Source organism: Capricornis sumatraensis, chromosome X, assembly GCF_032405125.1.
Source record: "Capricornis sumatraensis isolate serow.1 chromosome X, serow.2, whole genome shotgun sequence".
NCBI lineage: Eukaryota > Metazoa > Chordata > Mammalia > Artiodactyla > Bovidae > Capricornis > Capricornis sumatraensis.
In genome coordinates this window covers 76,217,519-76,231,704 of record NC_091092.1, presented here as the reverse complement: position 1 = coordinate 76,231,704, position 14,186 = coordinate 76,217,519, and the positions used below count along the sequence as shown (strand labels likewise).

Here is a 14,186-nt window from a genome sequence, read left to right as displayed (position 1 = left end):
TTTTTTTCAGGGAAATGCTCAGTCTTTTAACTGGGAGTGGTTCCTCTGCTCCATTTCACCTATATTTACCTTACTAAGTTTAGGGGATATATCAATTGTGGTCCTGGAGAATTATTTATGTCTTTTGCCCCTTTCCTCAGCCTATGCTGTTTTCCTCTTGATAGGCGATGGGCAGATGCAGTGGTGGGTGCCTGATCTTGGGGTTCTCAGCTCAGGCAGACAGCTCAGGTGCACCCTTGGGACATGTGACGGTAGCTCAGGAGTTTACAACCACTCCTGGAGTCTGGATGGGTGTCAGCAAGCCCCAGGACCACTCCTGGTTTCTCGGCAGGTGACGGTGATTTGCAACAGTCCCCACAGCCTGTGTAGGCAGTGTCCTGCCCTCTGTGAGCATTCACACAGGGAAAAAGTCTATAATCCAGTACCATCCTTCCCCTCATACACCCCACAAACAATGGCAACTGGCCTCTAAGGTGGCCCAGGCTTCCTCCGCTTAGACTCCCAGCCACAGTTGCACTGGATTCCCACTCCTCCCCCAGCCTGTCTACCCATAGCCTATCCCAGTCCTTTCACAGGGTTTTATCTCTGAAGCCCAAGTTTCAGCATCCAGCCTTCACCAGCACTGGAAGATGTGCGTGTCAGGCTGAGGAGTGAAGGACATCAGCACTGATCATCTGTGCAGTTCTCCCTCTGCTCTGGCTGCAGAGAAATGGCTACTGCATTTTCCTCAGAGGCTGTGCAACTCCCTTTCTTCTTTCACAGTTCCCTCCTAGGGGTGCAGGTCCCATCTTGATTCCTTTCTTGCTTTCCTTTTTCCCACCCAGTTACACTGTGACTTTCTTGCCTTTTTAGCAGTCAGAGGTCTTCTGCCAGTGTTCAATAGATATGCTGTGAAAATTATTCCACATGTAGATGTATTTTTGTTTTATTTATGAGAGAGGGTGAGCTTCACATCCTATTCTCTGCCATCTTGTTCTCTCTTCCACGAATCAATTCTTGTAAGCATTCCAGATGTACTTCAAATGAATTGTGTTTTCTGTAACTCAAGTCAGAAATGTATATATTTCCATTCACATTTTGTAAGGCTTGTAATTTGTGTTGTTTAAATCTTCTGTATGCTGTTGATTTGTATATGTGATTTCTCAACAACTGAAAAAAGCTCTCAATTGCTTGGTGGATTTTTCATATGAAATATTATGTGACACTTAATATTGTGTTTTTAAGTTATTCTAATGACATGGAAAAATGCTTATTTATTTTCAAATGAGAAAGTTGGAGAGTAACAAGTACAATGTCAATTTTAAACTGTTACACTTTTTTAAAGCTGTAAAAGGAAACATACAAATGTTAAGATTTTCTGGGTTGTAAAATTACATTCTTTTTAATTTATACCTTTCACTTTATTTTTTTAACTATGACCACCTGTTACTTTTATCATCAAAAATAAGACTTCTCTCTTTTTTTTTTTTTTTAAAGAACAAGCCCAGCCCAATGCAGTCAATCTCATGATATTTTCCGCTGCTATCTTCACTCAGAAGGCCATGTTGTCCCCCTGTATGCTTGTTGTTCTCTTGCTCCTTCAGGTACTGGACTCATTGCAGATGAATATCCGCCAAAGTGAGAGACAAGGGTGACAGCATCTCTCTAGGAGCATGAAACCACTTAGTTAAACTGGCTTTGTCAGCCACAGTCTGCTCCTGGTATCAATCTCAATGACCTACACAGGGAACAGACATCTTTAAACGCTAAAATGCCCGTCTTACATAACTGGAAGTTTCCCCTCTCCTAAATCTTTCTTCTGATGAAACAATCTGTTAAAACCCTTCTCCAAAGCAGCTCTTCTTTTTTGTTTTAGATAGTACATCATGTTCTGTGGAATGACAAAGGTCCAAGTATTGACTTTTCATTGTATTGTTTCCTTATGCCAATTTCTGGTGTTTTGGGTTGCCTGAAGTCATTCTGCCCACGGTTTCTGGCCCATTAATCCTATTGAAAAGAAAAAATAAAAACAGAGCTATATGGTACTATTTGTGTCATTTCCTCTGTACTCAACCCCTTTAACACCCTGTCATTGAACCAGAGGGTTCTTCTAAGTTGCAAACTTTTTCCTGGGTTCTTTATAAAGGTCAACAGAAGCCTCCACAAAGGCAGACCTACCTGAGAAGAGAGGCTGGTAGTGACTCTCACGAGTAGCAACAGAAATAGTGCAGCACAACAACTTATCTTCAATCTACCTTTAAAAAGTACAAGTTCATGAAGCGAGTTTCAGTGCCTCCTCCAATTAAGTAAAGAATATTATGACCTCCTTCAGTTTTCTCTTCTCCCTCTCTCCCTTCATTCTTCAAGGAAATGAGTTCATTCCTATCTTCACTCACAAACAGCAGAGATCCTGGTTTGCTTCCTTCAATCATGTAGACTTTTAGGTCTATACCCAATAAAATGTCAAGCATTTGTTACTCTATAATGGGATATCATAGTTTCCCTCTCCTTCCTCTCTGTACTGCACTCCTCCTCTCCACATATACAGAGAGAAACATGATGTCACTCCCAACATTCACTGAAGCTTCATTCACTCATTCACAATAAGGCTCTTCCCAGCTGGGGCCTGTTAACAGACATATGGCCAGGGGGAGGGAAAGGAAAAACACTTGCTAAAACCCATCAGCATGGAGCAGGAAATGAAAAGTGGCTAGAGAGAGCAAGGAGTGCACTGCAATTCTGAAGAAAGTAGAGGCATGATACAAGATAAGGCATCAGGAGATGTGATTAGGGGTTTCCTGAGCAATCACTGAGAATGTCTGAAAGGTATAAGACTTTCCACTTTTCCCATACCCTATCTTTCCCATTTCCAAGAGACAAAAAGTAACCAAGACTCCTGACAGTTTACTATTAACCCTCAAGATCTGTGTCCTTACATACCACATGTATGTAAATCTTAAAATCTCTGATGAACAAGTTAGAAAGGGATACAAGCTCTCCTACTGATTTCATAATCAGTTGAGACATCAAGAGTAAATCCTGGGGCTGAGGTCCAGTTGCTGGCCATGGTTAATGTCTGCAGTGGCTGCCAGGAGATAAGATAGGAGTTGGTATCAGGCTGATTAATATGAGTATTCCCTAACTAAAGCAGTAATTATGACAAATTCAACCCCAACCTTAGCATTCATACCTCCTTGGTTCTTAACAGATGGAAAGAAGTGCTAGTGAAGGAGAATAACTCCCAGTGCCAGAGGAAGTAGAAAGTTATGGCTTTTGTTTGCTTTAGTCCGTGATATCTCAGTCATGGGACCAAAGGAAAAAGGACTATGAACACAGGGGCTGGGGTCAACTAACTGCTTTCCTTCCATAAAGCTGGGGTCTTATGTTGCTGAAACTTAAAACTCATCAGCATTGGAGATCTGGCAATTTTTGACTACATGGGGTCCTTTTTATGGGAAGTGATAGTTCATATATACACACAGAGTACAACTTCCAAAAACAGAAAGGAACTGAGAGGGCTAAGAATGCAATTGAAAAGAGCAACCTGTGGTCTGGAGAGTCTTCAAGAATGTGATCTCTCTGTTGAGTCATGCTTTGCAAAACTGAGATGAAAAGAGGTTGTAGTCATCCTTTGATTTTTTTCCTTTTCTTCTCCTTCATGAAGTCTTCTACCAGCTCCTCCTGAGGAATAAATATACAGCAGCCCCCACAGGAGGGGATAGGCTGTCTGAAGGCCTGGTCACTCTAACACATTGGCTCTAAACCTTCATTGGAATATTGACTCGTTTGAAGACTAGAACAAAAGAGAAAGGACTGCATGCGGTGTCAGAGGGCTCACAGAGACTCACCCTAAACTTTACCTTCTAAGTCCTAAGGGCTATCTCTTTGCATCAATTTCCAGCCCTCCTTCCCAACAACACAGGGAACATCTACAATAGGGCCACTAAACTGGATGTATCCTGACCCTAAATGGCTTTTACAAAGTGGTTTTGTTATTCATCCACTGATGTGAGCTTTATTTTGTCTACTCTTTATCTTAAAAGTTCAATTAAATAATAGGACTGTGTCTTGTTCCTAATTAATATGTGTTTTTAAGGAACTGTGGCTATCTTTTTCAAAGGACAGTTCTAGTTCACTCCTCAACTCAGAGGCTCAGAGGCCAAAGCATATTATGGAACACAGCCAAAAGCATGTACCATGTAATCAAGCTACATCAAGGTCAAGGAGAAATTCTGATCCTAAATAAATCTTTTTCTGACACTTTTCAGCCTTCTGCTCTTTCAAAGAGTTAGGAGATGTCAACAGGATTCCACCAGTGCTAAGGGCCAGCAGCCTAACCCTAACCCTCGCCTGGGATTGCTGCTCATTTTCACATAGGTTATGTGACAGACCAAAAGGGAGAAACATATGGCACACAGCAAAATGTCAGGCATAGAATAAGCATTTGATAGAGAAGGGAATCATTTTAGATGTGCATTCTGCCAGCCAAAACCTCAGTGCAATGGGCAAACAATAGTTTTTGCATCTTCTAGTAATTTCCACCACTCTTTTGAGGCTCATACTACTATCCCACTGCATCCTTTCTTCTCTTGCACCTGCACAGTTGTCATGTGCCAACCCCTAGATCATTCTTCAGTCACTGAAACCTATTTTATCTAGCCCTCAGTGGTCATTCCTAACCCGGCTTTTGCTATAATCCTGGGTCATTCAATACCCAAGTAAACAACCATCTGACATCCTAGCATCACGGGTATCTTGATCACTCCAGTTTTTAAATTTTACCATTCCAAAGTTCAGTCTCTGATATAGATCCTATCATACCAGTTTTCCAAAGACTCAGCACCCATCTTGATCATACTAAGGCCACTTTTTTTATGTAGACTCTGACCTTCCTTCCATATACAGTCTGGATCCTCAAATCTATTGGTGTGTAACTTTTCTCTTGCTAGCTGTCCATCCCTCAATCATGCTCATTCAGTCATGTCTGACTCTTTGTGACCCTCTGGACTGTAGCCCACCATGCTCCTCTGTCTATGGGATTCTCCAGGCAAGAATACTGGAATGGGTTGCCATGCCCTCCTCCAGGGGATCTTCTCGTCCCAGGGATCAAACCTGCATCTCCTGTGGCTCCTACACTGGCAGGTGGATTCTTTACCACTGAGCCACCTGAGAAGCCCCTATCGCTCAATCAAGCAAAATCAATTCTAGGCAACCAAATGATACTTGTGACAATGGCCCAAGATTACCTTTTCTTTTCCTGAGTCTCTAATCAAGTTTCAAACTAGTTGCTCTTTGATATGGCCTGGGTATTTCTTAAGACTCTTGTCTCTGTAATCTTGTCCCTGGTCAGCTTCCTTTCACCCACCTCTACAATTACAAATTTCCAACACCCTTATCAGGTACTGTTTCTAACTCCTATTCTTATCACTATGCCCCAGTAAAGAGGTAACTCCTTTGATCTAAGGCTAACCCTCCACCTATGTTCTAAGAGCCGTATGTTATCATCTCTGTCCCATATGTACAAATGTTTCCCTTCTCCCTGCCTTATAGTGTGAGTATGCTCAATTTTCTCCGATATTAAAAGGGAGCTTATATGATTCACTGTAGGGCCTTGATGGAATGGTTTAACTTGTATTCTAGTTGTCACATCTTCTAATAGAAAGAAGGCTTCTCATGAACAATAATGATTAATCACAGTAAATAAGAAAAAGGAAATATGAGCCTGTTGAGTGGTGAACATAAACTAAAGGCCTACCTGTTAATGTAGGTAAGGGGTTAGCTGAGGTAAAGTTGAAAGGGGAAAACTGTGAATACCAGCAACAGGAGCAAACCCCAGACTGTGAGGATGAGTTTCTGATCAATGATCACTCCGGTCCTACCCAAGGAACAACTCGTAGCAACTGTAGTATAGTAACAGCAGTGGTGGCAGCGGCAGCAATGCAACATCTGCAAGTAGCCAAGACTAAAATACAGACATGGAAACAGAGTATTTCATGGAAAACACAATATTAAATATGACATATATATGGCATGTATGCTGCTAATCCCCTTTCCCCACCCCCAGCAAACATCACTAATTAGTTATAATCCTCTTTCATACTGAGTTGACACCTGGCTTCAGAACTGTTTTTATAGAACATAATAAAGACAGGTACTATCAATCAATTGGAGATGGTACTTGAGATGAAGTATATTTGCTGTCTTTGCACTACACAGAGAAGTCCTTGGCAAAAGAATTAGAAGACAGGAGTGAGCTTCAGAAGAAAGCATGCTGAAGACAGCTTGGACGTTGTAGGCAACTGGCGGGGACAAGATGAGCCCATGGAGATCACAGAGCAGGCGCCCAATTAATGTCTGTTGATGATTCATTTTTTCATTCAACAAACATTTAATGAGGCCTACAATGTGCACCGAATTAGGCACTGCGAATACAAAGATGAATAAGGCACTGTCCTTGCCTGTAAGGAATTTAGAGTCTGGTAGACGAGAGCCATAGACACGGACAATGATAATACAACCTGATAAGTGCTAGGACACTTAGCAGGTTGTATTATATCCATCCGAGTAGGATTTCTTCAGGTTGCTGTTGGATCCATGAAGTCCTCCCAGCCACCAGGGCCTGCTGTTGTTTCTGTCATGCGGTGAATGTCCCAAGAACTAACAATGATAGCTGTAATTTATAGCGTGCTTATAACACACACTTTACAATATCCTCATGAACACCCTGCAAATTAATTATTATATATTAGATGAAGAAACTGAGGTTCAATTAGGTTAAGTAACATGCCTAGATCACATAGCTAGTAATAGGTTTCAAATCCAGTTTTGACCAATTCCGAAGTATTTTTCTACATTTTTTAGGATAACTTTATTCAGTTTAGGTATTATACAAAATTTCAACAGTTTTATATTTGGAAATAAGAGCAAATGCAATAGATTAGTGATCAGGGCATGGACAAAAGTCATCTGGTTTCCCAACCTATTTGGCAGAGGGGAAAAAAAAAAAAAAAAAACAGCAGAAAAGTGACTTCCCTCTAGCATGCCACTGAAAACCTTGAGATCAGGTAGTTTTACTTTCTTTTGCAAACCCCAACATCCTTATTGACAATATAAAATGTTAAGTACCTTTAGTTAACTATGTTTTTAAAATCCTTGTCAAGGTCAACATCATTATCAACAAAAACTACAGTTCATATAGCATTCAGCATATCCCATATCTGTTCCAAGCAATTTATACAAATAATCCCATTAAATCCTTATATTCCCACCCCCACTCATCATTGCAAAAAGATATCACTAATTCTATTTTACATAAGAAGAAATAAAGTAACACAGAGGTGAAAAACCATGCTCAAAACTACATTGGTAAGTATGAGACTAGATCTGAGTGCAAGGCTCCAACTGTCACTGTACTGTTTTGCTGTCCTGCTCAGGGCTTCCTCTTCCAACCCTTCTCCCCTCCACTGCTCTTCAGCCATGGCTAGTTAGATAAGGTTCACGGAAAATACAAAAGGTCTACTTAAACATACTCTCCAATCAATAATTCTAGTCACAGAAAGCCATTCTCTGAATCCTCTGAGCCTTAAGGAGAGAATTTGCCAAATATTGTATTTATATTGCTTTGAGAAACAAGAAAATAAATTCAGGATATATTTATATTTTTAATTATTGTAAATATTTTTAACCAGGAGATATAACCATAAACATTAAGAATCCTTAAACAAAGCATTGAGACAATAACAACCAAGGCCATTTCTTCCCTGAGAGGGTTTTAAATATAAAAGCCTCCAGTTTTGGTAAAAAATATTTTGGAAGATACGTGACAGTGTGGGTAGCCTTGCTACTGATGAGAAGGATCAAGAACTTAGTAACACTATGAGAAGTCTGTGGCTCTTCAGTTGTCTTTCTTAGAGTGAACATTTCACATATGGCTGCCCCACCCCCTAAAGGAACTTGCAAAATCTGTGCAGCCAAGCCCTGGTCTTGAAGGAACCAATGGCAACACCTATATAAAAAAACATGCAAGGATCTTTCATGAAGGTCTAGATGCGGATGGAGGATACCCATTTGCCAGTCTGAAAGCCTAAATTTTCCCATGTTCTAATTATATCTATAATTTCTTTAACATTGTATTTAAGAGGTTACCTTCATTGTCACTCCTTCCAGCCTTAGATCATTTATCATCTTAACTACTACAGTATCCTTCTAACTGATCTCCCTGTCTAGATCTGAAAATCTTCCATAACTTACTACCACCACAGTGACCATCAAAAGCATCCCCTTCTTAAAACACTCAAAATGAAATCCAAATTTAATTTGCTTTGATTCAAAATCAGACTTCCCTGGTGGCTCAGACAGTAAAGTGTCTGCCTATAATGTGGGAGACCCGGGTTCAATCCCTGGGTCAGGAAGATCCTCTACAGAAGGAAATGGCAATCCACTCCAGTACTCTCGCCTGGAAAATCCCATGGACAGAGAAGCTTGGCGAGCTACAGTCCATGGGGTCACACACAAGAGTGACACAACTGAGCAACTTTACTTTCACTTGATTCATTTCACGCTATATAAAGCTCTCTTCCCAGCCCACATTTACAACCTAATTTCATGAACTAACTGTAATTCCCAATTCATCATTCTATTTCTAATTTCCATACTTTTTCTGCTTAGTCAAACTTTACTTTTTTTGAGATTCAACTTAATCATCAGTTCCTCTAACCTCTGCATGTCCAGATTCAGTCAAATGATTTCTCTTCTGAATCCCACAGTATCTTGTACATACCTCCATTGTAGAGCATACCATACTGTTGTAATTCTCTGTGTACATGCCGAACTCTCACTAGGCTGAGAACTCCTTGAGGGCAGGAATCATGTCTAATTCATCTCCATATCCCCATCACCCAGCACAGTGTATGGCAGCAAAAAGACGGCAGAGAGAAGCTGAAGATGCAGAAGAGAGAACAATAAAGCAGTATTCTTGAACTGGGGCATAATACAAATGTGATGAATGAGTTGAAACTGTAGAAAGATATATTTTAGCTCAATGTTGCAAAGAGCTCTTAAAAGAAGAGTCAAACTAACTCAGGGAGTTCCCCACCACTAAGTGCCCTTACTTGGAGGCTAAAAGACTGTTTCTTGGGTGTATTATAAAAGGACTTGAATTAGGGTCAAATTAAAATAAACTGTTTTAGATATGAGATTTTTAAGGCCCTTCCATCCTTGAAGTTCTAAATCTACAACCTATGTTATAATCAAGAGCCATCACTCTGAGCCCATGAGAGAATGGTGGCTCCCAGAGACCAAAGACTCTCTGGACAACTGCTGAGGCCTTATTTCATTCCTATTCATTAGTAGACTGATTGTACAATATAACTCATTTTCCAGTGGCCTGCTTCCCAGGTGACCCTTGAACATGAAGGAAGAAATCCTTTTAAAGCTTTAAAGGCCACCAAGTAGAACCACATAACCCAAGGTATCTTCTATGACCTGCTACCTAAAGCCTTACATTTCTTCCTTAAATGTGACCTTAAAGTGCATGTAATCAAACCTTTCATGTGGGGAGATTCTCAAATTCCACTAGGTTATTACTTCCAAAAGTATTTTCATCTTTGGACCTTCTTGAATCTATTACTCCATTAACTAGAATTGCCTTTATGCAACAAAACCAACTATCCTTGACTTCATAAGACATCTGAAAACAAACTCCATTTTGGAGTTGTTTCCCAGAATCTTGACTCTAATTCCTTTAATGCTTTTCATAGGACCTAAACTTAAACTTTTCCTAGATGGTCTCCTTTAGCTCCCTCTTAGGGAGTTGCTCTTAAAACTGAAGCAAAACCATCAAGTGGAAAAGGATTCTTATCTCTCTGAGACTCTAAACTTTTTGTAGTGAAAACACAACCAGTTACCTCTATACTGGAGGGTTTGAAGATTTTTAATGGTTATATATGCTAGAAACAATAAACAGAGTTCCCAGAAGCTTGCAGGATGGAAGAAGCATTTTTAAATCAGTAGAAATGCAAGTGATTTCTGTGTACTGACCCTGTATCCCATGACTGCTAAATTCACTGATTAGCTCTAGTAATTTTCTGATAGTTTGTTTTGGGTTTACTATGTATAGTATCATGTCATCTGCAAATAGTGACAGTTTTACTTCTTTTCCTATCTGGATTCCTTTTATTTTTCTTCTCTAATTGCCATAGCTAGGACTTCCAAGACTACGTTGAATAATAGTGGTGAAAGTGGACACGCTTGTCCTGTTCCTGATTTTAGACTGAATGCTTTCAGTTTTTCACCACTGAGAATAATATTTGCTGTGGGCTTATCATATATACCTTTATTATGTTGAGGCAGTTTCCTTCTATGCCCATTTATTGAAGTGCTTTTACCACAAATGGGTGCTGAATTTTTTTCAAAGGCTTTTTCTGCATCTATTGAGATGATCATATGGTTTTTATCTTTCAATTTGTTAATATGGTGTATCACATTGATTGATTTGCATATATTGAAGAATCCTTGCATCCCTCGAATAAACGTGACTTGATCATGGTGTATGAGCTTTTTAACATGTTGTCAAATTCTGTTTGCTAGAATTTCATTGAGGATTTTTGCACCTATATTCAATGGTGATACTGGCCTGTAATTTTCTTTTTTTTTTTGAAGAGTTTCAGAAACATAGGCATTAGCTCTTCTCTAAATGTTTGATAGAATTTCCCTGTGAAACCATCTGGCCCTGGGCTTTTGTATTTGGGAGATTTTTTTATTACAGTTTCAATTTCAGTGTTTATAATTGGCTTGTCCATAATTTCTATTTCTTCCTGGTTCAGTCTTGGGAAGTTCAACTTTTCTAAAAATCTGTCCATTTCCTCTATGTTGTCCATTTTATTAGCATGTAGTTGCTCATAATATTCTCTTATGATCCTTTGTATTTTAGTGTTGTCTGTTATAACCTCTCTTTTTACATTTCTGATTTTGTTGATTTGATTTTTCTCTTTTCTTGATGAGTCTGGCTAGTGGTTTGTCAATTTTGTTGATCTTCTCAAAGAACCAGCTTTTAGTGTTATTAATCTTTGCTATATTGTGAAAATGACTAAATTACCAAATGCCATCTACAGACTCAATGCAATCCCTATTATATTACCAATGGCATTTTCCACAGAACTAGAACCAAAAATTTCACAATTCATATGGAAATACAAAAGATCCTGAATAGTCAAAGCAGTCTTGAGAAAGAAGAATGGAGCTCGAGTAATCTACCTTCCTGGCTTCAGACTACTACAAAGCTACAGTCATCAAGACAGTATGGTACTGTCAAAAACAGAAATATAGACCAATGGAACAGGATAGAGATCCCAGAGATAAACCCATGAGTCTATGCTGCTAAGTCGTTTCAGTTGTGTCTGACTCTGTGCGACCCCATAGACAGCAGCCCACCAGGCTCCTCTGGCCCTGACAAAGGAGGCAAGAATATACAATGGGGCAAAGACAACTTCTACAGTAAGTGGTGCTGGGAAAACTGGACAGCAATGTGTAAAAGAATGAAATTAGAATACTTCCTAATGCCATACACAAAGATAAACTCAAAATGGATTAAAGGCCTAAATGTAAGACCAGAAACTATAAAACTTTTAGGGGAAAACATAGGCAGAACACTCGATGACATAAATCAAAGCAAGATCCTCTATGACCCACTACCTAGAGTAATGGAAATAAAAACAAAAATAAACAAGTGGGACCTAATTAAAGTTAAAAGCTTTTGCACAGCAAAGGAAAGTAGAAACAAGGTTAAAAGACAACCCTCAGAATGGGAGAAAATGATAGCAAAGGAACCAACTGACAAATAATTTCCAAAATATACAAGCAGCTTATACAACTCAATACCAGAAAAACAAACAACCCAATCAAAAAGTGGGGAAAAGACCTAAACAGACATTTTTCCAAAGATGACATACAGATGGCTAACAAACACATGAAAAGATGCTCAACATCATTCATTATTACAGAAATGGAAATAAAAACTACAAGATGGCCACCTCTTACCAGTCAGAATGGCCATCATAAAAAAAGTCTACAAACAATAAATGCTAGAGAGGGTGTGGAGAAAAGGGAACTCTCTTGCATTGCTGGTGGGAATGTAAATTGATACATCCACAATAGAAGATGGTATGGAGATTCCTTAAAAAGCTAGCAATAAAACCACCATATGACCCAGCAATCCCACTACTAGGCATATACCCTGAGGAAACCAAAGTTGAAAAAGACATATGTCCCCAGTGTTCATTGCAGCACTACTTACAATACCTAGAACATGGAATCAACCTAGATGTTCATTGACAGATGAATGTACAAAGAAGCTGAGATACATATATACAATGGACTATCAGTCATAAAAAGGAATGCCTTTGAGTCAGTTCTAATGAGGTGGACGAACCTAGAGCCTATTATCCGGAGGGAAGTAAGTCAGAAAGAGAAATATAAATATTGTACCCTAATGCATATACATGGAATCTAGAAAGATGGTACTGAGGAATTTATTTGCAGGGCAGCAATGGAGAAACAGATAAAAAGAATAGACTTACATACATGGGGGAGGGAAGGAGGGAGAGGGTGAGATGTATGGAGAGAGTAACATGGAAACTTACAATATGATATGTAAAACAGATAGCCAATGGGAATTTACTGTATGACTCTGGGAACTCAATCAGGGGCTCTGTAACAATCTAGAGGGGTAGGATGGGGAGGGAGATGGGAGAGAGGTTCGGGAGGGAGGGGACATGGGTGCACCTGGCTGATTCCTGCTGATATTTGAAAGAAAACAAAATTCTGTAAAGCAATTATCCTTCAATTAAAAAATAAAATTTTTAAAAAAAGAATTTATTATGAATGAAAATGTAAACAACATATAAAAAGATATACAACTCAATTCTAGTGAACATACGATTTGAATATATATTTCTCCAAAGAAATACAAATGGCCAATCAGCATATAAAAAGTTGCTCAACAGAGATATACTAGGCAAAACCACATGAGATACAAGATACAGATGTTCCTTGAACAACATGGGTTTGAACTACATGAGTTCATTTATAGGTGGATTTTTTTCAGTACTAAATATTGTAGTACTAGATAATCCATGCACATGAGCAACCTCAGGAGGAATAGCCATATATGGAGGGCTCACTGTAAGTTACATGTAGATTTTGCACTGTGAGGAGGAGCAGTGCTCCCAACCCCTGTGCTGTTTGAGAGTCAACTATACTTAACATCCACCAGGATGGCCATTTATAAAAGAAAAGTGAGAATGGAGATAAACTGACATCCTCATAAATTTCTTGGTGAAAATATAAAATGATGCAGTTACTTTAGTAGCCTGTCAATTACTCGAAAGAGTATATGGAGAGTTGCCATATTACAAAGCAATTGTAACACGAAGTAAATAACCGCGGAAAATGTCCACACAAAACCCAAAATATTGTTCAAATGATGAATGGATTAAACAAGGTTAATCCATAAAGTGGAATATTATTCAGCTAAAAAATGGAATGAAGTACTAACATATACTATGTGTGTGTGTGTGTGTTCTATCACTCAGTTGTGTCTTACTCTCTGAGATCCTGTGGACTATGGCCCGCCAGGCTCCTCTGTTCATGGACTTTTCCAAGTAAGAATACTGATGTGGGTTGGCATTTCCTCCTTCAGGGGATATTCCCAACCTAGGGATTGAACCAGCATCTCCTGCATTGGCAGGGAAATTCTTTACCACTGAGTCACCTGGGAAGCCCAATCTTAATGAGAGGCACTTGGAAAAAGGTCATATATGATGGAGAAGTTGGGTGATGTGGACACAAGCATATCTCCTCCTTGAAGAGTAAATGGACAAAAATTCACTCAACTCAATTGAGACAGTGCTGTGCTGTTGATATCCCCACTGCATTTTATATTCTGCTTCATTACAGCAATTTTCTTATTAGGAAGAGGTTGTTTTGCATGTCTGTCCCCCACTCCCATTCCCTAAGTGTGTGCTGCAGGCGGGAAGGGTCTGTGTCATCCTGTGCCCTGGCATCTGACGCTACATGAGTTCAGTTCAGTTCAGTCGCTCACTTGTGTCCGACTCTTTGCGACCCCGTGGACTGCAGCATGCCAGGTCTCCCTATCCATCACCAACTCCCAGAGTTACACAAACTCATGTCCATTGAGTCGGTGATGCCAT

General features: G+C 39.5%; 2 long non-coding RNA genes across 4 annotated transcripts in view; both read right to left on the bottom strand.

Annotated features, from left to right (window-relative positions):
- Window positions 1-1,181: 1,181 nt before the first annotated feature.
- LOC138070885 (uncharacterized) lies at window positions 1,182-6,257 on the bottom strand. Of its 3 annotated transcripts, XR_011144183.1 has the most exons (5): window positions 5,735-6,257; window positions 3,524-3,660; window positions 2,920-3,064; window positions 2,158-2,234; window positions 1,182-1,986 (listed from the first exon to the last, which is right to left on the bottom strand). It is a non-coding gene; the product is annotated as an uncharacterized lncRNA (long non-coding RNA). The 3 variants fall into 3 exon arrangements; XR_011144181.1 differs by having other exon boundaries at window positions 1,184-1,986; window positions 3,524-6,257; XR_011144182.1 differs by lacking the exon at window positions 2,920-3,064 and having other exon boundaries at window positions 1,185-1,986; window positions 2,158-2,425; window positions 3,524-6,257.
- A 2,450-nt stretch (window positions 6,258-8,707) lies between these two features.
- The window catches only part of LOC138070887 (uncharacterized), a 45,804-nt gene continuing 40,325 nt past the window's right edge, over window positions 8,708-14,186 (bottom strand). The window contains exon 5 of the long non-coding RNA XR_011144184.1: window positions 8,708-8,916. This is a non-coding gene — a long non-coding RNA (uncharacterized lncRNA). The remainder of the gene's footprint in view (window positions 8,917-14,186) is intronic.